The 25,846-nt window shown below is 37.3% G+C and overlaps 1 protein-coding gene across 2 annotated transcripts in view; it reads right to left on the bottom strand.

Moving 5' to 3' along the window:
* The window catches only part of LOC140233176 (uncharacterized), a 120,237-nt gene that overhangs the window by 58,087 nt on the left and 36,304 nt on the right, over window positions 1–25,846 (bottom strand). Inside the window, exons 1-2 of one of the 2 annotated variants that reach the window (XM_072313293.1) lie at window positions 18,149–18,158; window positions 13,992–14,065 (exon numbers count right to left, since the gene is read on the bottom strand). The gene's annotated coding sequence lies outside the window, so the exon portion shown is untranslated. Of the gene's footprint in view, window positions 1–13,991; window positions 14,066–18,148; window positions 18,159–25,846 lie in introns of those variants that run through there. The other variant, XM_072313292.1, reaches the window with a different exon arrangement.

The raw sequence follows: 25,846 nt of genomic DNA, 5'->3' as shown, positions 1-25,846 counted from the left end.
ATTACAATAGGTCCGTTACAATATATACTACAACTACAGGTAGGCTTACACGGTTCATTTCTCTTGATAATCACTGCAAAACACAGGTTTTGAAAACAAATCTTAAAGAAATACTGGGTATGTCTGAGAATATATCAGATACAAATGCAATATTGATGAATACTCTATTTATGATAGGCAGTGGGGAGAATTGTCTGGGCAATAATCACAACACACTGTTCTTTGCTACCTCCCTGTGTGAACAAATACGGGGGCCCAGCGAGTCACACATGTTGCAGGCTACAAAGGAAATTCAGTCGGTAGCACAGGTAGTTGGATGGTTTATGCAAGCTGTACAATAAATCGGAGAGGCCCTTGTTCGTCATGGCCTGCATACATGTCACATGAAAAACAGAGCTTGCTTCTACCCTGGTCACTCCAGCAAGGCCTTAGACACTGGGAGTAAAGCCCCAAGTCTGGCCTGTAATTGATCCATCCTGTATACACTGGCACAGACTGAATCATACAGCCATTTACAGAGTATTAAAGCTGGGATTCAGCTTTTCGTCAATAGTCCATGACCCACGATTAAAAAAACAAAAGCTTACAATTTGCAATCTTGCTTTAAAAACAACGACAAAAGTGAAGAAGAAGCCTAATAAAAGCCATCAGAAGAGTGGGAACTGGATTAACTTTGTCCTGCACCAATACAATGTTGGTGCACCCCCACCTGATATCCAGTACTTATTATATACAGTACGACCTCGATTATCCGGCCTCCTTTTATCCGGAAATCTCTATTATCCGGACGCGTTCACGCAGTGATGGACTTTTTTTTTATCCAAAAATTGAGGAGAAACAGTGACTTTCATGGATCTATTTCACTAATTTTATAAGATGTGCATGATAGGTTTCTCAATATCTAATGAGGTAAAACATGTATGATTTTCACAAAAAGATATACTTTATTTTTGTGAAGAAGGGACTACAATTTTACGCAGGCTAGCATAGATTACACCACCGTTGCGGGGTACGCTACCTGCCTAGCTGCCAGTGCACTGGGACGGCAGCTTGGACGGCAGCTATATACATTAACATTGTGTCTCCCATATCTGGCCACTTGATGAGCGCCGGTCCCGACATGGCCGGATAATCGAGGTCGAACTGTATGTTTCATTTGCACATTTCCTTCCTTTGCCTTTGAATTTCCTCTACTACCTAGTTCTCATTCTACAAGCAAGCTAAAACCACAGACCAAGACCTCTTCTACCACAACGGCAGCTTTCAGACGATTGCTCACATAACTTTCAATATCTATCTCCCTTTGTCATCAAAAGAGGATGACCTGAAATATAATTCTCAACCACGCGCAGCAAGAGGCAAGAACTTCCCCTGTTTTTGGGGGGAAAAAAGTGTAAGAATACATCGTCCTACATACTTTGATGAATTTCATGGAGAAAATGGCTTTCAGTTTGAAGAAAACGGGAAGTAAAGTATACTTATGAAACGAGTAAATGCAATGCTAGGAATATCGCATGACAGCAGTGTTGTTTTCTGGGTTGTTTTTTTTTTCTGAATGCCTCAAGGATGCCACATTTCTTGTCCCAGAAACATTCACTGATTGAATATAACATTATTCTAGATATTTGACTGATTTTTTTTTTTTTTTTTTTTTCCTGCAGATTTCTCAGGGTCGATGTTATAGTTTCACTTCTGCACAGTTTGAGTAACTTCTCTGGACGGGAAATCCCCTCTGAGGCTTCTTCCTTCTGCCTTATGTTAACAATACAATCTGTGAGGTGAAAGTTCAGATTTTTGATTTCCACAACTGTCATTTAACCCTGTCACCCCTGAATCACCCAATGGCCACCTTCACATGTGTGCCTGTGCGTGTGCATGAAAATGTGTTTGTTCCATTGCCCAATTCACATCAGTCACATCATCCACATCATCCCTGTTTCACACAATTCGATCTCCCTATAAAGTACACAGTCAAGATGCCAAATAGTATGAAATTTCCCACATTCTTCAGTACTGGTGAGTGGAGGCTTGATGTTGCACGAATCCCCCAGTTGCTAGGGGTCGAGGCTCAGAAAGGATGTACTTCCTGTCACAAAACTCCGTAATGATTTGCACAGGAGGGCTCCAACCCCGATATGTTTAAATGTGCATAGGCGCGTGGAAGCCATGGGAGAGTTATTAGTGATTTGTGACGGGATGTCCAAGATTACTTACCATGTATTATTATGTAATCTATGTAATTGATTTTTGTAAAATATTTATATGTTTCTGCTGGAAATGGAAGAAAAGAATGAATGAATGAATGAATGAATGAATGAATGAATGAATGAATGAATGAATGAATGAATGAATGAATGAATGAATGAATGAATGAATGAATGAATGAATGAATGAATGAATGAATGAATGAATGAATGAATGAATGAATGAATGAATGAATGAATGAATGAATGAATGAATGAATGAATGAATGAATGAATGAATGAATGAATGAATGAATGAATGAATGAATGAATGAATGAATGAATGAATGAATGAATGAATGAATGAATATGCCAAGGGGCTGACAGTACAGTTGCACTATTTGCAAAATTGTTTACATCAACATGACCGCACAAGTTTATACATCAGAATTAAGGCATTGATAATATCTTATCATTATTCAAAACAGGAAGTCCCTATTTTCTTTTCAGTTACACCTCCTTACCAGGCCAGATAGTGAATTATTCTTTTGATACTCTAGAGACACAAAACAGCATAAAATTCAACTAAACTTATAGGGTGGGGTTGAGAGGAGGTAAGAAACTCTTAATGACTGCTAGTAACAGAGCAACATTATACAAGTAATGAATGTTTATGAGTGCAATAGACAGAATATTTCACGAGGTGAAAGATGATATGATCCATTCAACGAGGCATAGCCGAGTTGAATAGATCAAAGATTTCATCTTTCACCGAATGAAATATTCTGTCCATTGTATGAATGAAAAACATTCATTATTTGTTTTATATAACATCTAAAAATAAATCCTTGTCATTTGATGTTTTATGAAGTTAGAAAAGAGAGAATGCACAAGATCTGAGACTGAGAGATCTGCGATTAATCACATGCACGCGGCAAATGCAAGCATTATACGTACATAGTGTGTCAAGCCTTTGGCGTGCGTGCAATGGAGCAAGTCGCATGGATCCAAAATTGCACGGTAACTGGAGCCACAATTGCACGAAGGATGATGTAATAGCAAAATGGGACAAAAGATCAATATCAAACAAACAATCAAATGACCTGATCAAAGGATCTATCAAGATGTTATTACATTGATAACTGCTAGAAATTGAGCGACAAATCTTATATATTGATGACAGTGTTTTCAATCAAAAAGTGCTTTTAAGACATAAGCTGGGTTAGAGCATGGGATAAATATAGATTTACAGATGACGTGACTGAGCAAAATATGATACCATGAAAAAGTCTCTTGAGAAATCGTCCCACATGACTCCAAAGAGAGCTTGACAGAGCACATCCTTACATTGGATCTACATTCCTCTCCTTTCACTATTTATGACATTCATATGGATGTTTCATAATTTCAAATGACTTTTTGGTTGTTGTTTTTGTTTCATTTTGTTGTTTTGTTTGTGTATTTTTTTTTAATGTGCCAGTGTACAGTATTTGAGAAGGAGAAGACACCAAATATGAAGGGAGATAAAAAGCAGGGAATAAAAAACTTCCATTACGAAAACTTTGAAAATCAAGCTGCAGATACTATAGATGAATCTGACTTCAGAGCACTGTAACTTATGGCGGGCATAACTGGGGGGCTTCCAAAGAAGAACAAAAGCACTTTCAAAGGGCTATGCAATGAGACAGGTGCGTTGATTATATTAGTGCATAAATCATATCTAGTTAGGCATACTTGAAGCCCCCTAGTTAGAAATTACCATAAAAAAACAGTACCCAAACCTGAATTGGTCTATACATGTACCTTTACTTTGACCAGGAAAAATTTATTATGTAAACCTTGTTACACATGTAAACCTGACATGCAAGTATTCTTCTTTATCATTCTTTTTTCCTCACATCCTTCTCATTAATTTGCTCAATATTTGATTAGCCGAATTTCACAAGTTAAAACGTAACATTGGTAAACGGTGATGGAAGCTAAAGTTTACCGACGGTGGATAACTGTAGGCCGACCTTTGAACCTTCACAGATAAACAATCTTTACCTGTAACTATATCCAGCATCAAAGAAGGAAACAAAAATCTTTACCAAAAGGATGTGGGCAGACCACTTCCATGATAACAAATGTGCCCAAAAGCACAAATATCTCATTGGTAGGGAGGCCATCTTTACTGCATATTGATACAAACTGTGTACAGGAAAGAAATGATGCAATGCAGTTTAAAGGAGTAACCTGTCATACCTTACTGAACAACAGTGGTCATCCAACTATTTGGTTCTAGAATGGCAGGTAATCTGCACTCTGATCAAGCATCCCAGAATATAAACTACAACAAACCCCAGATGACAACAATACTTGCTTTACCAATATCCAAAAAATATTACCTCTATTCTACCACTCAACCAACACCCTACATATTCGCAAGAGGCAGAGATTATTCTTGTGATATGTTGATCATAAACCCCCCTGCAGTTCCTCTGTAGATTGCATGTGGCATCAATTTCTTTTGCAGAGAATTCAAAAGCACAGACAAATATTTGTATAGCTCCACAAATTCAATTACACTCTGTGCAAGAAAGAAATTGAGTTTAAAGTGAAACACCACTCAATATCAATTGACTTCAAGCTACATTTTGTATGTGAGCAGAATAAAATCAAATAGACAGAACAGTGAACAGTTTCACATTTTAGAAAGTGAAGAAAGCTATCATTTGGAGTGCTGTGTGTTGCACAGAGCAGAACTATTGCTTACATGCGCCTGTGCAAATCTTAACCTGTGCAGTTTTACCACATCGATTTGAATGTTTGATTGTGAGCAATATCAGTGCTTTATGAAAAATTCTACCCTTTGGGATTTTGCGTCCAGGCCTTGTTTCAGGTTACTACCTCAATCATAAGCAACTTCAAAATGGAGTGGAGATTCCCTTTAAACAGCAACTATCTCTTTGCTTTGGCGCCCTTGTCAGGTAAGGTCTAAAGTATTCAAAGGGCTACATGATGGCAAGGTGGGGATTGTGTGTGGTATGGGGCTCTGCACACATGAACAGAGCATATAATGATGTCATTGTAAGCAGGCACATAGCTACTTCCTCTTTCAATTATTGGCATTGTTGACAAAGTGTACACTGCAATAAGCCATAGGGAGCACTGAGTGTTTCAAACAAACTATTAGGGAAGGGGCTAAGTATTACATCACTCGGGAAGGAAGAGTGCATATTCCACAGACCTTGCCGAAGTCTAAAATGCTCTATACTCTCTCGCCATGAGCATGCCTGATGCAGTTTAGATTCTGTACGATCACAGCGGTCTAACATGACATGTTGCAAGCCATGTGACATTCCCACGTTCCATGTACAGCCTCTCAACCGCACCCCCCCCCCCCAAATCTTCTTGTCGCTGGGTGCTGCACAGCAGTCTAGTCACACAGCATACACCTGCAGAACTTACGAGAGTGAAACTGCACACTGGGGCCTGTAACATGCAGGTCCTTACCTCATATAAATCTCATTTATTCATGAGGAAAATCCTTGGACTTGGGTGACACACTGCAAGTACAGTGACATGCAGGAAAGTATAAAGTTGGTTTGCTGCCAATGATTTACTGCAGAGCTCCAATGCAGGGCACCACTTGAAATGAAAGATCATAAAATATAGTTCTAAACAGCAGCAATGTCAATTCCCACACACGATAAAGAACAATTTCAAATCATATCTACCAGTATTTTTTCTTCCACTGCAATGTATCTCAAAAGGGTATTTATGCTCTTTGATGTCAAGGAGAATTCATCCAAAATGATGTTGGTTTAAACGAATATCGTGGTGTTCCATAAAGACACGAGATGAGTGAATAAATCAAGTGAAATCTGATAGAGGAAAGAGACAATTACTACTCTATGACAGTCAGTCTGTCAGCAGAATGGCCTGCCATGGGCAATGGCTGCCACCCCAACATAGCTGTCATTGCTGTGAGACTGCATTGAGCACTTCCATAGCCAATCCTCTCTTACCAATTCCTATTTAATGATGAACTAACATGACTAATTTTCCTATTCTCACAAGAAACAATTTCTCGGCAACACCTGGCAAAGCCAGAAGGGACATTTTGTTGCAACGCTTTCTAGTTTTTTAAGAACTCATTTGAGAGAGAGAAAAAAAAATGCATACCATGATAAAAGCTACAGTAAATGTACATGCTATTGAGCTGCTCTATTGAAGATAACTCTCTTTTATAATCTTTTAAACAGCGATAGTTTGAATAGGCCCATCTTCTTTGAGTGCCAGTACGCAGTGTTCTTTTATTCATGCTGGCACATAAAAGGTCACATTGGTACATTATCGGAATGCGCTGATGCAGCCACCACTTTTGATTAATTAATGCAAGGCCTTTGGGTTCCAGTCGTGGTTGGACACCACTTCTTTAATGCAATAATGACGTGGAATGGAGGCCTTGGGTTTAAGCTGCTTTATTTATGGGTACTCATTCTCAATGTCTGATGTAGTTCATGGCAGCAAGAGGCGCGGAGAGAATGGATCAGTTTGTCAATATTGGGTCAATACCACACAAATAATTCAAGACTGATACAGCACCAGGAGTCCAATAGGACCGAACCTCGCCCACTCTGGCGGTGTAGGGGCTATTCATCGGTGAAGACGAACGGTCGTATTGTGCTGCGCCCCCGCTCGCACAGTCTGGTCAGTGGCCAAACAATAAATAAGAAGCTTCCCGCCCTTCACTATCTTCCCTGACATTTGTTTTGCCCCACCCCTCTCTCCCAAGCCTGCTGATAAGTCTGCAAATTGTTGATGTGCTAGTTGATACTGCCTCCCTTCCTTTTCATCAGCTCTACAAGGGATCGTTCGTAATTCCTGCATCACATAGATTTTGATAATGTACTTGGGGAAAATATATATGACCATATTTAGAAAAGATTTGAAAGCTCTGAAGGGAAGAAAAAAATGTCAACACCACCGGAAGTAGGTGTGGGAGAAGTCAAATGTATACAATTCATTTCCATGGACAGTAACATGAAGGAAGGCGAGAGTTTGGATGCAAGCACAGTTTTGAGAGTAGCACCCACTGAAAGCTCACAGCTTACCTCATACCATACATATTCTTGGTTGAATATAGGGGATTGAAAATTGTCATAATTTTCCTTCAAAATCTTGTCACCAAATTTCCTTGAAACAAGGTTTTATTCCTGCCATCAATGTGGCACTATGACTGCAGCTGAATGTTCTGATATTGTAACTATGGAAACAACTTTTATTCACAAAAATGAACCACAATCTCTTACATGTGTGCAGTGTAAAAGAAAAAGAGAAAAGATTACTGCATATGTTGAATATTTCGCGAGGCTTTTATTTTCGCAAATTTCGCGAGTCAGCTGCTTTTCGCAAAATTAAAAACACTCGAAAATATTGACTCTAATGCCGATATGAATGTGACGTACGCGTATACATTTCTCCGCTCAGTACAGGACTCCACGAACGCGAATTTAACCACTCTCGATATTGTCGGGAAATCCCGATTCGCAAAAATTTAGAAAGAAATACATGGCGTATACAGTATTCTATTAGATTGTATGTTCAGCATAATATATTGCTATATAAAGTAACCATGACTAAAATCATGATTACATCAATCTTGTAGGAATGTCTTCCTTCATTAGTACAGAGTCGAGAAGCTAGGTGGGCCCTATATGTTTCTCATGAAGGATAGCTCTGACACTGCATTTGGTGACAAATAAATTGATGTACACACAGATTGGTATTCACATGTAAGGTTAATTACGAAGAACAAGTGGCAAAAGATTACATGATTTGCTCATAAAACTATCATCACAGCAAGAAATTTAGTTTGTCTATTTTGTTATATCTGACATGTCTTTAAAAGAATATGACTAAGAATATTTTCATTATCCATTTAAAACTTAGAATGATGTTATGTGTTGCTTGATGGTTGAATGATGTTCTGTGATACATTACAGGCTCATAAATCACATGAGCTTGTGCGTGCTCTCTCATATAGCATCTGGTCTCACATTGTTTTGTTGTTGTGTTTCAGGGCTATTCCCACGTCTTGTGAATATCAAGAGAAAAACGACCCAGGCCACACCGCAATCATTTCATCGTGAAGAACCTCGTAATGAACAACCAAGCGCAGCAATGAGCGCTGCAAATGGAAATTGTCATTAGGATCCCATTGAAGCTGGCGGGTCCTCCCGTGACCTCGCATAATTCAGTGTCTTGTGGCCATTATATCAACCTCACAGCATGCTATGCTCACTGGACTGTGCTCGTCTGATTGAAGAGGCACACAGCGGCTTTGGGCCCTACGACAAAGTGCAGCTATCATGCTGAGAGCGCAGCAACTGTTGAGGCGATCCCTAACTGAGGCTAATGCGCCCCAATAAACAGGAAGGCTGTACAGTACTGTGGCCTATTATATTTCCTAGTCCTCTGGAGGGGTTTTATTTGGTCAAAGACGAACATTCTTTCCCAAAGCTTCTAATGCACGCCCAGCTAAATGAACCCCATTTTTCATTTATCACATAAGCAAGCATACGTGGAGGGATAACTTATCACATGACCTTTGAACACACAGAGCAAATTCAATCTTGTTGGGGTAAATCAGTCAGTTGGCCGCCATTCTCAGGGCGAAAGAGGTTCCTAACAGAGCACGAAGGTGCTTTTGCACAGAATTCATGATGATATCCAGGCCTCTGGTGCTTTTTGAAAGTACTCAATTATTCATCTCTTGGTAAATTTGTGGCATATTTTCGGCATCTATGATTACTTTCCACACCAGGATCTATCTCAAAATTGCCACATACAAAAAATATATGGAACTTCACCACAGACATAAATGGTTGGCATAGGATGGAAACAGCCACAAATATCATTGCTTTCGGTTTCTATCGAAATCTAGGGCATAACAGCAATACAGTGAAAGCAAAAGATATAGCTTGGCATGACATTTAATGCCTGCTGCTGGCGGAGGCAAGATGGTGACTCTTGATATTGATAGTGTGTTCACCATATCTACACGCACTGGGCAACCGCATGGACTTATACACAAATTGCAAGTGCATGAAATTGAAATCCCGAAGCTGTAAATGACATTCATACACAAGAGTCACAGTCATACTCAGTATTTGACTGACAAGCTATGGTGTTTTATGTGGTATTGAATGTCATGTGCTGTCAGCAACAGTCAATGAGGAGAACCATTCGTGTGTGTGAAAAACTGGTGTGACTCTCAGACAAGTTCAGAAATCAAAATGAAAAAAAAAAACCCAAAACAACAAAAACATGATAACAACCAAGTTCTTCCTATGCGTGTAAGCCCACATCTAGTTTCACATTTGTAGTAAATTCATCATCAGTATACAGTCACTAGTATTTGATTCAACTTGTAGATCACATTCACAATATGATGCAGGCAGGCATCTAGTAATGTATGTCTTGATTTGGTTGTAATATAACATTATGTGCTGGCTCTAATTCCTCTGAATACATCATAGGTTTAAAACATGCATCTACAATGCTAAAATGTTTTCATCTAAATGCCTCGATTACATTATTTTGGGGCTAGGGAAGTCTCTGACTTTGCCAATATATCTACCCACATACACACAAAATATTATGAATATGAAGAAAATGATTGGAATTTATTATCAACTTCAGTGCTTGTGCTACACAGAAATGCCAAATATCAATGAATGCATTGTAAATAGTGTCAGAGCTGATGAAAAAAAAAAAAAAATTCTAAACATGCTTATCCAGTAATAAGAAATGTACATTGTGACTCCTCATGTGAGAAAAGAATAGGTAAATGGAAAGACCTCTTCTCCACTAATGATGAAACAGTTCAGTGGGATGTTATTCATATGAATAACTATAAATGTACTGTTGAAACACAACTTCGTTCCTTTTATTTTAAGGTTTTTCATGATGTTATTGGTTTAAATGCATTCTTATTTAAGATTAAAAAAATAGAACACCCAAACTGTATGTTTTGTAGTCAAGAACAGGAAACTGCTTTTCATCTATTTGTACACTGTCCTAAAACACTACCTTTATGGAAAAAATTATTTGATTTCATAGAGGAAAAGACCAAAAAGGTATATACCTTTTTGCCTTTTAATATGATGTTTGGTGTAAATAATGACGTAGAATTTTGTACATGCATAAATTTTTTATTTCTTTGTCTTAAGTTTTATATATATAGATGTAGATTTCAAGGTTCAACTTTGAATTTTGATGCATTTATGGCTTTAGTAAAGTATAAACAGAAAACTGAATATGCTATAGCACAAAAGAAAGGTGAATTACAATGTCATTTGAGGAAGTGGTCCATGCTTTTGTAATGGCTGACCCTCTATTTTCATATATCTCATAGACATCCATCTTCTTGTGTTATTCCATTATGGCAGATAGTTTAATGTGACTTGTTTACTGAACCCTTTTTAATGCTATAGGCTGGACATTTGTACATTGTTTATATTGTGTGTTTTGTTTGTTTTATGGTTGCATAAAAAAATAAAAAGAGAGAGAGAAAAAAAAAGTTTGGTGACCATGACAACAACAACAACAACAACAAACTAGACTTGGAATTTGTCAACACTGACAAATTAGGTGATCCGATTTTTTTTAAATCGATGATTCGAGTTCTGATCGCAATAGGCATGACCATACAGGTTTCATCTGTGTTTAATGACATTGACCGTGTGATGTTTTAATTCTCATTTAGAAAAGAGAGTCAGGTCTGCCATCTTTGGTACCAAATTCAGTATACACTATAACGAAGATACAGAATGAAACATTTATGACCTTTGACCCTAATTTACCTACCCAAGATGGTGTTCGATCAAGTAGTTGTTATCTTATAATAATGTACGTGACATGAACTAAACATGTGCAAAATATGGGGGTAATAGGGAATGTCTTTCTTGAGTTATTGCAAAGAAAGTTGCAGAAAGAAAGTAACATGAAAATACATCGAAGCTAAGCTTTAATTTTTGCGAAGTTTTTCGACGTGATTTCGATGTCGCATGAAAACGAGTGGGCAAAGAAACGATAGCACAAAGTCTCAGCTACAACATATTAAAATCTGGGAGAAATTCACAGAAGAGTAAGTGAGCTAGTGTTCGATAAAGACCGTCATGTCAATTTTCATTTCCAGAAAAATTCCCTCCCATAGAGATAACACGGAAACTGGTTTAATTTGACAAGGTTACATTATATCTATTTTCACGAGGTGAAGACATCATCCGATTAAAACTTTGATTGAAGAAAACTTAAAGAGTATTACATTGGCTACAACATACTAAAATCTGGAAGAAATTCACCGAAGGGTAATTGAGCTAGTCGTCGATAAAGACAATCATGTCAATTTTCACATCTAGAAAAATTCCCTCCCATAGAGATAACACGTCATAATGAAGATAAAGAAAGAAGTACATATGACCTTTGACCCTACTTTGCACAGACAAGATGGCGTCTGAGCAAAAAGTGGTTATTTTGTGAAATGATTCTTGTAACATGGTCTTTACGTATGCAAAATATGGGAAAGATAAGACATGTATTCACCAAGATACAGGATGAAACATTTTTGACCTTTGACCCTAATTTACATACCCAAGAAGGTGCCCGATCAAGTAGTTGTTATTTTATGAAATAATGTACGTGACATAAACTAAACATGTGCAAAATATTGGGCTGATAGAGCTTGTTTTTCTTGAGTTATTGCAAAGAAAGTTGCAGAAAGAAAGGAATATGAAAATACATGGAAGATAAGCTTTAATTTCAACCAAGTTTTTGGGCATGATCCCGACTCCGTATGAAAAAACGAAGGGACACTTACGATAGCCCAAAGTCTCAGCTACAACATACTAAAATATGGGAGAAATTCACCGAAGCATAAGTGAGCTAGTGCTCGATAAAGATAGTCATGTCAGTTTTCATTTCCAGAAAAACTGCACTCCCATAGAGATAACACGTAAACTGGTCAAATTTGACAATGTTACTTTTAATCCCTTTTTAAGAGGTGATGCCGTCATCCAATCAAAATGTTGTTATTATATGACTGAAAGACCATTTAATAAGCTACAACATATTGAAATTTGGATGAAAATCAACAAAAGAATAAGTGAGATATGCTTGAGTGAACTTAAAATTCGATGACGTCATTTTGAAAATTTACTTTTTTTAGTTTATTAAGAAATTTGATATCTTTTCATCATTTTTCCAGCATCGCCAACCCATGAAATGACATGTACAACTCATCAGCTTTCAGAATATGTAAAAAAAGTGGGGGGTCACCGTCCATCCTGACGAGTAAAATCGGATTCAAAATTGGCGTTTTTTTTGCATTGTTGCACTGTATATCGCCATTGACGCGCGCGCGGAATTTCAACTTTGGCGGGCCCGTGTGACGTCATATTGAAACGGATTGACTTGAAACTTGGTAGAAATATTCCTTGACATTTCAGGCATCCGATAAGTGTAAAAAAATGGAAAATTTCTATTGCATAAGAGCTGTGCGTGCGTATATGTGCGCGCGCGTACGCGTCCGTCCAATTTTTTCAATTTTTCAAAAAATGCTCCAAATGGTCTGAAACGTGTGCAAAAAAAATCTGAGCTCGATTTGAGCATACAAATATTTCAACGCGCGCGTACGCGCACGTTTTAAGAGAAAATATGAATTTTGATTATATGAGTAGAATGCGCTTGACTTGAACTATATGTGACGTAAATTTCATTGAAAAATTCCATTCCATTAATGAGATAGGAGTGAAAATGTGTTTTCATATAATGACGTCATAGTGACGTCACGGTCGACTGATCACTATGATTTTATAAAATTTGTCGTCTTTGGGACATGATACATATATGGTATGAGTTTGAAATTGATACTCTGAGTACTTTCTGAGTACGTAGATACACAACTTTTGTCCAGAAATAAAGAAAGAAGAAGAAGAAGAACAAAGAATCCGTACAGATACAGAAGGTGATCCGAGAGGATACTCGGATCACCTAAAAATGAATGCATTGTACATGCACCACAAATGGCACAATGCTAATGATGGTTATATCTAAATATCACATGTATTCATTTTCATGACAAAAAAAAAAAGAAGAAGACAGACAATAGAATTAAGAACAAAGAAATGGAAACAGCATCTATAAGGAGTTTGAGCCACGCTTCGTAATGCGCCACTGACATTTACAATAACAACATCTACAATGGCAGCACTGACAATAGGATCATTCATTATAACAGCCAATGAAAATATGCATAATTCTGGTCGTAGTCAGGGGAGATGTGCTGTATCTGCAAATGTTATAAGTCATTGGTAAAAGAGGACTCTTATATGAGTATATTTTACTCTTAGCTCCAAGTTTGTCTTCTTACAAGCCCTCACTTTATTGGCTACGCTTCCTCTATTTTTGTCATTGTTAATTTTCAAAACGGATTGACGGACTTGTGTCTGAAGTGGCGAGGAGATGTAACTCTGGAACTGCATGGAACTATGTCTGGCATGACTACTTGGTGGATTCTACGGTCGACCACTTCAAAATCAATTTTTATCTCGAGTGATGTTTCGTCGCGACCATTAGCCGGTTTTGATGAAATATTAAAAGAGAGAGAGAGAGGCAACATAACAGCTTACCTACTCAAGAGTATTATCATTATGCTCTGATCATCTTCCCCAAAGGGGGTGGGGGTGGGGGAAAAGAGAGATTACATATTCACCATAATATGAGACACCTTTGTCTGGACAATCAATCAAAAGATTTTACCTGGTGCAATTTGTGCATTTCTCAGAAAAAAAATGCCGCTACTGTTGATGCGGTCCTTCATGAAGATTTTGCTCCTGTAATAAATAGACAGAGAGAAAAAAAAAATTGATTAGGCCACTGTTGTTCTTTATGTAGAGCATAATCACTGCCTTTTATATATTAAAAAAAAAAAATCAACTAGACTTGGAATTTGTCAACACTGACAAATTAGGTGATCCGATCTTTTCGAAAATCAATGATTTGAGTTCTGATCCCAATATAGGCATGACCATACAGGTTTCATCTGTGTTTAGGAACATTGGCCGTGTGATGTTTGGATTCTCATTTAGAAAAGAGAGTCAGGTCTGCCATCTTTGGTGCCAAATTCGGTATACACTATAACGAAGATACAGAATGAAGTATATTTGACCACTGACCCAACTTTGCACAGCCAAGATGGCACCTGAGCAAAAAGTGGTTATTTTGTGAAATAATTCTTGTAACATGGTCTTTACGTGTGCAAAATATGGGAAAGATAGAACATGTATTCACCAAGATACAGGATGAAACACTTATGACCTTTGACCCTAATTTACATACCCAAGATGGTGTCCGATCAAGTAGTTGTTATTTTATGAAATAATGTACGTGACATGAACTAAACATGTGCAAAATATGAGGGTGATAGGGGCTGTTTTTCTTGAGTTATTGCAAAGAAAGTTGCAGAAAGAAAGAAATATCTCAATACATCGAAGATAAGTTTGATTTCAACCAAGTTTTTTGACGTGATCTCGGCGTCGTATGAAAAAAATAGAGGGTACACTCACGATAGCCCAAAGTCTCAGCTACAACATATTAAAATCTGGGAGAAATTCACCGAAGAGTAAGTGAGCTAGTGCTCCATAAAGACCGTCATGTCAATTTTCATTTCCAGAAAAATTCCCTCCCATAGAGATAACACGTAAACTGGTTAAATTTGACAAGGTTACATTATATCCATTTTCACGAGGTGAAGACATCATCCGATTAAAACTTTGATTGAACAAAACTTAAAGAGTATTAAATTGGCTACAACATACGAAAATCTGGAAGAAATTCACCAAAGGGTAAGTGAGCTACTCGTCGATAAAGACAATCATGTCAATTTTCACATCTAGAAAAATTCCCTCCCATAGAGATAACACGTCATAACGAAGATACAGGAAAAAGTACATATGACCTTTGACCCCACTTTGCACAGACAAGATGGCCTCTGAGCCAAAAATGCTTATTTCATGAAATGATCCTTGTAACATGGTCTTTACGTGTGCAAAATATGGGAAAGATAGGACATGTATTTACCAAGATACAGGATGAAACATTTATGACCTTTGACCCTAATTTACATAGCCAAGATGGTGTCTGATCAAGTAGTTGTTATTTTATGAAATAATGTACGTGACATTAACTAAACATGTGCAAAATATGGGGATGATAGGGGCTGTTTTTCTTGAGTTATTGCAAAGAAAGTTGGAAAAAGAAAGAAATATGAAAATACATCGAAGATAATCTTTAATTTCAACCACTTTTTTGGACGTGATCCCGACACCATATGAAATACAAAGGGGACACGTACGATAGCGGAAAGTCTCAGCTACAACATATTAAAATCTGGGAGAAATTCACCAAAGGGTAAGTGAGCTAGTGCTCGATAAAGACAATCATGTCAGTTTTCACATCTAGAAAAATTCCCTCCCATAGAGATAACACGTCATAACGAAGATAAAGAAAGAAGTACATATGACCTTTGACCCCGATCTGCACAGACAAGATGGCATCTGAGCAAAAAGTGGTTATTTTGTGAAATGATCCTTGTAACACGGTCTTTACGTGTGCAAAATATGGGGAAGATAGAACATGTATTCACCAAGATACAGGATGAAACATTTATGACCTTTGACCCTAATTTACATACCCAAGATGGCGTCTGATGAAGTAGTTGTTATTTTATGAAATAATCTACGTGACATGAACTAAACATGTGCAAAATATGGTGGTGATAGAGTATGTTTTTCTTGAGTTATTGCAAAGAAAGTTGGAAAAAGAAAGAAATATGAAAATACATCGAAGATAGGCTTTGATTTCAACCAAGTTTTTGGACGTGATCCCGATACCGTATGAAAAAATGAAGGGCACATTAAGATAGCCCAAAGTCTCAGCTACAACATATTAAAATCTTAGAGAAATTCACCGAAGCATAGGTGAGCTAGTGCTCGAAAAAGATAGTCATGTCAATTTTCATTTCCAGAAAAACTGCACTCCCATTAAGATAACACGTAAACTGGTCAAATTTGACAAGATTACTTTCAATCCAATATTACGAGGTGATGCCGTCATCTAATCAAAATGTTGTTAATATATTAATGAAAGAGCATTTAGTAAGCTGCAACATACTGAAATCTCGGTGAAAATTGGCCAAGGATAAGTGAGATACGCTCGAGTGAACTTGTAATTTGATGACGTCATTTTGAAAATTTGCTCTTTTTATTTTATTAAGAAATTTGATATCTTTTAATCATTTTTCCAGCATCGCCAACCCATGAAATGACATGTACAACTCATCAGCTTTCAGAATATGTAAAAAAAGTGGGGGGTCACCGTCCATCCTGACGAGTAAAATCGGATTCAAAATTGGCGGTTTTTTTGCATTGTTGCACTGTATATCGCCATTGACGCGCGCGCGGAATTTCAACTTTGGCGGGCCCGTGTGACGTCATATTGAAACGGATTGACTTGAAACTTGGTAGAAATATTCCTTGACATTTCAGGCATCCGATAAGTGTAAAAAAATGGAAAATTTCTATTGCATAAGAGCTGTGCGTGCGTATATGTGCGCGCGCGTACGCGTCCGTCCAATTTTTTCAATTTTTCAAAAAATGCTCCAAATGGTCTGAAACGTGTGCAAAAAAAATTTGAGCTCGATTTGAGCATACAAATATTTCAACGCGCGCGTACGCGCACGTTTTAAGGTATAGATGAATTTTGAGAATATGAATAGAATGCCCTTGACTTGAAATATATGTGACGTAAATTTCATTGAAAAATTCCATTCCATTAATGAGATATGATTGAGAATGTGTTTTCATATAATGACGTCATAGTGACGTCACGGTCGACTGATCACTTTGATTTTAGTTCGATTGCCGTCTTTGGGAGACGATACATATATGGTATAAGTTTGAAATTGATAGGAAGAGGACTTTCTGAGCTAATCGATGCACAACTTTTGGGGAGAAAGAAGAAAAAGAAGAAGAAGAAGAAAGAATCCGTACAAAAACAGAAGGTGATCCGAGAGGATACTCGGATCACCTAATTAAAGGGATGGTAAGGTTTTGGTTGAGATTGGGCTTCAGGGGCCCGTTTCATAAAACTTGTCATCAGTGACAACTGCCACATTTCTATGACAAATTTGCTCTCAGCCAATCAGATGCAAGGATTTCAGTAGCTTGTCACATCTATGACAAGTTGTCACTGATGACAAGTTTTATGAAACGGGCCCCTTGTTTCCAACTTTTTTGTGAGATAATGAAAAACCTCTGATGAAATATGAAAGAGCATACAATTCTAAGAGGAATGCAAAGTTTATTTGAAGAGAAATTGTTTTGAAATGGTTGAGATATCCAGAAACAAAGAGGTCCTAATAAAAAGTGGCACTTACCTTTTATTAGGATCCCTTTGTTTAACCTTGCTTTTAGACATCTCTGCCATTTCAAAACAGATTTCATCAAATAAGCTCTGCATTCCTCTTAGAATTGTATGTCCATTCATAACTGATATCTAATTATCTCGCAAAAAGTTAAAATCTGAAATGAATCCCCATCTCAACCAAAATTATATCATCACATTAAAGGTACTGTTGACCATTGGGAGCAGTGATTTTAAAAAAAATAATTTATCACATTCCATGCATATGTGCAAGTCAGTTGTATCACAAAACATCATACCATATAAACATTTCACAATAAAGCCTCAAATATAAGGAGATATCACTGTTTTTTTTTTCTAACTAAACCATAAATGTAGATGGTTTATTCCATTATTTATAACTATTGTTCACATTATGTATTATATTTAACAATACTTAGCACTGATCACACTGATCCAAATTTTTACACTGGTTGTTTCTATCCCCAACTCACATTTTAGAACTTGTATTTTGAAGCACTAAAGCTGGGTTTTTGTTTCATCTGCAAATGGTAAATAATGCCTTTAATGCAAGAGAGTGAGAGGGAAACAGAGTGAAAAAATTTTTGACACGATATCATAAAAACAGATTGGACAAATCAGACTTTCAGTGTCTTTTCACAGACATCCCTGAGGTTAGGTCAACAAAGTGCACATGACCTCTTTCAGGGTTAACACCAAGAGATGATTTCAATATGTTTACATGAACTCTGCCACATAATTATGTGAACAATGCAATCTCATCTGGGCGATACTGTGTGCATTCACTTTCGAATTATTGTGATTTTAAATACCAGGGAAATAGCTACGGCAGTAAATTTCAGTTGGTATCGTTCTCATTAACAAAATAACATGGTATTTCTGGCCCCAAAGTAGACCTCTTCAAGGCTAGTACTGCACAAATGTATGCATACTGGTATGTCCTACGGAGAAGAAGACAGGAAATTTCTCAGGTCACACGAGGAATACACCCTTGTAGGGGGGGGGGGTAGTATTTTGTGACACAATTCACACTCAAATCTCGCATGCGTGTTTCACACGAAGTTTGTGATTACCATTCACAGCATACCAGGATTATTTGTGATGGATCTTTTACGGTGAATTACCACAGTGGTAATTCACGTTATGAAATACCACACAAAATACCATGGTGTTGTACTGACACTACAAAGGACCCTGCACTGCTTTTGGTTTCCAGCATGACAAAATGTTATGTGCTGATCACTAAGCAATGTATTGTTTTGTTGTTGTGATGGTAGTGATGGAGGTTACAAAAGAACAAGTTCCCTGTAATTATTCGTAAGTTCATACTGCTACTCACTCACTGGCACTACTTTATACATGTAGATGGTGGCAGAGCACAAATCCAGGCTTCGAAATAAAGCACATGGGACAACATACAATGTATGCACCACATGCTCACAAAAAGCACTCGGATCACACAGTAATAAGAGTGACACTATGGCAGACAGATAAATCCGAATGGGAATTTGCTACCTTGAATTGCTAGTCATCATCTCGAAAACATTTCCAGGGAACGCGGTGAAGTTATTGTTGCATAAGTGTTCTACTTGCACACAGATATTGCGTCATTCCCATACAAAACATTTATTGCATAAAAAAAACAGCAAAATGTCAAGAAGTCATTCTGCACTCACCAAAATAGATGTAATAAAAAAAAAATCAACAAAAACTTTATATGATGTATATCTTTCTCTTTTTTGTTGTTGTAAAGTTAAATGATACTTCCTCTCAAAGTCAGGTGATATTTTCAATTGCGCTTTTCAGATGTGAGAGCTTTTGTGACATCACTGCATACAAGAGTTGCTTTGTTTCTTTGTGAGTAAAAAAAAAAAAAAAAAATGCAGGCTATTGTTCCCACTGTCCCCTTAAAAAAAAAACTAAAATGCCATACCAAAGGGAGTGAACTGGTAGGTTACTTTTATATTCATATCATGAAAGTGTATTGTTAGAAGCAGGGTTGCCAACCTCTGTGGAATGAAGGACACACTGATGGTGCACAATGGAAAAACATATTCTAAGAGCAGGAAGAACAGATTGACAAACAGATAAAAAAGTGTTCACATTTTTTTTTTCTTTATTTTGATATTATACCAAATCTGTTTCAGAAAAACATTACATTTCTTACTTTGGATGAAGACAAAAATGACATGTATACTGGGGTATGGTAAATATATCATGCTAGCAGCTCTGCAATTGTGGGAGATGTCGTAACTTGACCACTACCCAGGTACACCTGATAGAATGAGATACCATGAACAAATGATGCCCCTTGTAATGTCAAGAATATAAAAGAGTGTAGACCGCTGCAAAACCAGAAATGGTCGCATACATTTTAATCTGGCAACATTTCGCGAGAGCGAAGGTTCCCTAAATTATAAGGCAGGCGAACGTTCTTGTTTACATTATAGGCCTATACATTGAATACCAGTGGCAATTCACAAAAATTAATTCCCGACAATCTCATGATGCAAACATTTCTTGCTTTACCGTATATCATATACTCCCTTACAGACTATACTATAGTCTCAAAATACTGGATAAATGACCAAAAATGGGCACTCCTTGCTACTATTATCACAGAGTCAGCATCAGAGTATATTCCCTTGCTGATCATGATTTAATTTCATGCGCATATTTTTGCTTCATTTTTTTTTTTTTTTTTTTTTGGGGGGGGGGTGGGGTGATGTTTTTCTCAGTTCAAGTATTCTATACTTTGCCTGTTTGCTTTGTATGTTTAGGCCTAATACAATTCAGTTGTTTGGCTGCTATATGTTTATGACTGTTTTTTACTCAATAAACAAACCATCTTCAATTAAATTCTCTTCCTTTCATTCCAGTTTGAACTTTGCGGGGGTGACTGACACGCAAATGAAAATCAGCCATTTGCATCTAATGGTGTCTGGTACTTCTACGACATTATGTGGAAAGTCTCCGTCGTAGGAGACACGGGCCATTTGACAAAGAATTCACCAATCAGAGAAATTATCGGGAATGAGAGGATTAGCGACATGAAGAAGAAACAGATAGGCCTACTCACAGAGAAACATCACTGAGAGAAATTCTACGGATAAATTTGCTGATATTAAAGGGACTGTACAGTAATGGTTGAAGTGGCGATTCAGGTTTATAACATTCTTAAGTGAGATAATGAGAAACCTCTTATGAAATATGAAAGAGCATGTAATTCTAAAGAAGGATTCAACATTTATTTGATCAAAATATGTTTTCAAGTGGCTTTCATCGCACTTCCCTTATCTTCACTTCACTTGGACATATGTACCAAATAGACACACTGTCCCTCAAACATCTTTGATGAAAGAGAAAGTTATGACTCAGTGACAAATTAATTTCAATATGGCAAAAGGATAGACTGAACACAATCTTACTCTTTCACAATCAATAGATGGTCATCTAATGTCTTCGCTTCAGAATCTTGTTTTAGAGGAAAAATTTATTAGACTGACATCTGTGTAATCTCCATCCAGCCTTGCATCATATCGCAAATTTTTGTAAATCGAATTGGCATACTTGTATATATTCTGTGTCATTGTTTTGCTACCACTACACATTGCTCATATAATGAGTGACTAAACCTTTGTCTCCTACGCTAGATACAAAACGATCAATTACTAACTATCTCTGCCATGAGAGTGAGACAATACCAAGGGGAGCAGGGCATAGTCAGTCAGTCATTCCGGTGAGATTCGTGCACATGTATAAATTCAACTGTTGTCCGTGTCAATAATGGAGGCTGGGGGGTCTGATCAGATTCACCCCCCAGCGAGGTGCAATATTCCCATACAAATCTAGATTGTGGAGCAGGAAATTTAATCTAATATACTACTACTACTTCTACTACAACTCATGCAGTTTTTTTTTTTTTCTTTCTTGTTGGTAGCTGATGCAAATAGAGCTGGATTGTTCCTGGCAAAGGCCCCTGCCTAATCCTGCATGAGAGGTTGTAGAGAGAGAAGAGAGCTAGGGTTTGGATGGAGGCTGCTGCTGCTGCTGTGCATGAGTCATATAATGGGGCAGAGGGAGGCTCACAAAATGCATTTTCCATTATGCTGATGGCAGCGTGTTTGCACAGGCTCAATCTGTCAGCCTGTCACAGCTACACACTCTTAGCCTTTGTTCAGACATGTGTGTGCGGTTTGCTTTCCACCGCTCCAGCTCCATAATCTCAACGCAGACATTTGTTTTATTTTTGAAAAGAGCTGCGGTGAATTGTTCTGCCTGCCCACTGCATGTTGTCATGTATATAATCAGAGCCATCATGTCTATGAAGATCTTGGTAAAACAATTTGCAGAAATTGGACTATAATGAGTATGGGAGGGGAGGGGGGTAAATGTATCTATCTATAGTATGTCAAAGAAAGATCAGGTTCAACATCTGTAATAAAGAAAATGTAAGAGTTTGTTTGTTTACTTTATTCATTTCAATACGGTTTTAACAACCCCGATATCAGCCTACGGGCTGGTTTTTAGTGAGTCTGTATAGCGCCGGTTTACAACAATATTCACAAGAGAAAAAAACATACTGGCAAAATAAATAAAATAATTAATAACTAGAAATGTCGCTATGGCGACTGGTATGCCTCCGCCATGATGCATGATTCTCCTCATAGGTCTAGATAGTACATGTGGACAATGTGTGATTACATTTTCACAAAATTGGCTAAATATTAAAAATGACAAGTAATTTGTCACAAATGTGTTGAATGTTCACCTTCCTTGACCTAGGTTTAACTGGATGAATAGGAGAGCATGTATGATTTGGGATTTAAGGACTTTAACTTAACTTTGACCAATTCATACGTTTATGCACTGAGTAATTTCCAAGGTATGGAGAAAACGTGCAATTTCTGTATTGAATAGTAAATTGTTACCATTTTCATCTGGCCTTTGACCCTATAATTCATAAGATAATCACTGTCAGGCAGAACATGCATAAATATGTAGAAAGTTTATAGATAACTTGAGCCACTACCGAGATATGAAGGAAAAAACTTAGTTCAGCACTTTCACTTGATCTTTGACCTTTTGACCTTTGACGCAAAAACAAAACAAAAACAAAAAACTTTCGAGAGAATCTCTATTCGGTTATACATGCATACACCAAGTGTAAAAAAAATGATCCTGCTGGCATTGCATAAACATGAGGGAAGTAGTAAAATTTTGAAGTGTTGCCCTTGACCTTTGACCCTGACCTTTGACCCCATGAACCCTAAATTGTCTAGATAATCACTGCCAGTCAGTACATGTATGTTTCATGAAGATACCTCAAACAATTTCCAAGGTACAGAGAAAAAAGTGAAGTTTTAATATTTTTACTTGACCTTTTGACCTTTGACCTCATGACCCCAAACTTTCACCAGAGAATTTTAATTGGGTAATACACGCATACACTAAGTTCCAAGGAAATATCTTCAGGCATTGCAAAGATATGGTGGAAATAGTGAAATTTTATGTATATGACTTTGACCTTTTGACCTTTGACCTTGAGCATGTGCACCCAAAAGTTGATAGGCACAACTTCACCCCCTAATACACATACATGCCAAGTTTCATTAGGATACCTCAAAAGGTTTTTTAGTTACACTTCCCACAAAATTCATTACGGACGGACGGAAGGACAGACGGACAACCCGAAAACATAATGCCTCCGGCACCACTTCGTGGCGGAGGCATAAAAACCCAACAAAAACAGAGGTTAATTTAGAATAGAATAAGAGTCTATGGCTTGTCCCCCCCCCCCCCCCCCCCCATTATAAGATTTTCAAAGTTGTGACATGAAAGCATACAATGTACATAATGTGACATATGTTGCATAATGACAAAATTTGGTCTTCAATTGAACGAATATGGAACTGCATGGTCAGATATTGTAATTGGATTTCTTATATAAAAACCTGACAGCTAAAACTTGTGCTTGATTATCTAGTCTTGATTCTAACAATTTCATGCAGGACATATATGGCTGTGCATAATTTGCTCCTTTTATAGGAATACTTTCGTAACTTAGATACGAATGTATGCACCTGCTCACTTAAACTTTTTGTCACTGTTGCTAGAGGGTAAAGCATGCAACAAGAAAGACAGAAAAATATATCCATTCATTCGATTATTCTGACCATTGTGCCCTCGCTCAATGTCGTTCAAAGGAACCTTGAGTAAAGACTATCACTCAATCTCCATTTCGGGTGAGCTAACAGCTATTCTTGCTACAGATACAAGGAATACAATAGTTGCAGATGTTTACATTGTTTGCAGTTGAAGGGAGGCGCTTCCTGCAATTCTATGCAATTTATTCCACTTTGTCCAATCTTTTTTCTTTCTCGTAGTCTTCAACTCCCCCCCCCCCCATCACGCTTCATTAGTACTATCAAATTTCCTTCCTTTCCTCCATCCCCCACCCATAGATCATGCTGATTACAGTTTGCTTTTAATAGTATGTATTATTTCGTGAAATATGTTTTCATAATACATCTTTTCATCATGGCTAAATGATTTGCTTTCAAAAATTGCAAACTGCATTGTATGTCTACTAAACATCACTGCACAAATTTTTGAACCATTCAGATTACCTGGGAAAGGTGTGTGCACTCATAAGGTTTCAAACATTACATAACAAAATGGAGCAGTTTCTTGAGCGAGGAATACTGTGATCCACAATGCACGGAAAGCAGTCGTTTTTAATCATTCTCATCTATTCTAGTGAGGCCTGGTGATTTTTCATAACAACTACACAACAAGCTACAGAAAATAACAGAACCTTGAAAAACCAAAGGAGAAACGATGAAGAATTGCATGTTCAAACTCCAAAAAAGGTACTTGGTCAATGTCTCTTTCATTTCCTGACATTACACCAGATTAAAGAAGGACATTATGCATCAGGATTTTTGTGGTATGCCTCATACATAGTTCAGACCAGCAACAGGTAATGGCCATACATCACTTTGCGACAGAATATATGGGTACTTGCCTGTGTGTTTGTGTGTGTGCGTGTACACACACATGTGTACGTGTGCATCTGTGTGTCTGCGTGTCTGTGAGTGCCTGCATACGGTGTATTATGCCTGTGCCATATTTAGGAGTTAAATTGCCTTTTCCTGTTTGGGAGAGAGGTGGTCAGGAACAGGGCATACATTCTGTGACTCATCATATTTTTGTGTCTTCCAAGAAATCTAGTCTTGAAGTGTTTTCCCTGCCGCGCCACAGCAGATAATCATTTGGCAGCCAGAATGGATTAAGTTTGCCATTATTTACACTTAACTAAACTTAATCAAATAATAAATTCCCGGACGCCAAAAGCTGACTTACTGTTATAGTATCAATAAATGATTGCATCTGCAAGAACAACAGCCTCTGTAGGGCTGAAAATATCTCGGTACTGCAGGCCGCAGCAGCTGCACTTGCAAAGTTATCATGATGAATTAAACCAATAATTTTCTCTCTTTTTTTTTTCTTATATATATATATATATATATATATATATATATATATATATATACATAAATCATGTATTTTTCTTTTTCAGTGGGGCTTTGAATATTGATAGTGCAGTTTTCATAATGATTCTTGACTTTTAATCTTTCAATGATATAGTAAGATGTAATCAAATATTTTGCACAATTCAAATCATCACGACTCGAACGACCAAGTATATGCTAAGTACTCATGAATCACTCTTGAAAGCTAAGCTTGAGTTAGGAATAGCAACTTCAAATGCAATTGCCTGCATTTCCTTTCTTTGCATGCTGACATGAAAGATTCCACAGAGAACTTGTGTGTTGTGAGAGCCTAGAGAGGCTCTTCACGACCAAGAAATTTCCTCAGGCAACAACAGTGTGACAATCAAATTACGTACATATCACTTTCAGAAAACCAAAGGTAATTACCATGCTATCACACATCCACATTTAAATCATCATTTCCATTTTTTTTTTCAAATAAAATGTCTTCCACAAGGCTCCAATTTCATTTAACCATGAGGTGATCTACAATGTACATGACAAAGAAGACAATACAAAACTCAATACTCTGATAGAAAGTGGGTGGTTTGCCTCGAATAAACATTCACTCTCAAAAATATTATCGACTTTTAGATAAAACAAAAACCAGAATAC

The sequence above is a fragment of the Diadema setosum genome, chromosome 9 (assembly GCF_964275005.1).
Source record: "Diadema setosum chromosome 9, eeDiaSeto1, whole genome shotgun sequence".
Taxonomy (NCBI): domain Eukaryota; kingdom Metazoa; phylum Echinodermata; class Echinoidea; order Diadematoida; family Diadematidae; genus Diadema; species Diadema setosum.
Note: the sequence above shows the minus strand (reverse complement) of the source record. Positions and strands in the feature narration are given on the sequence as shown.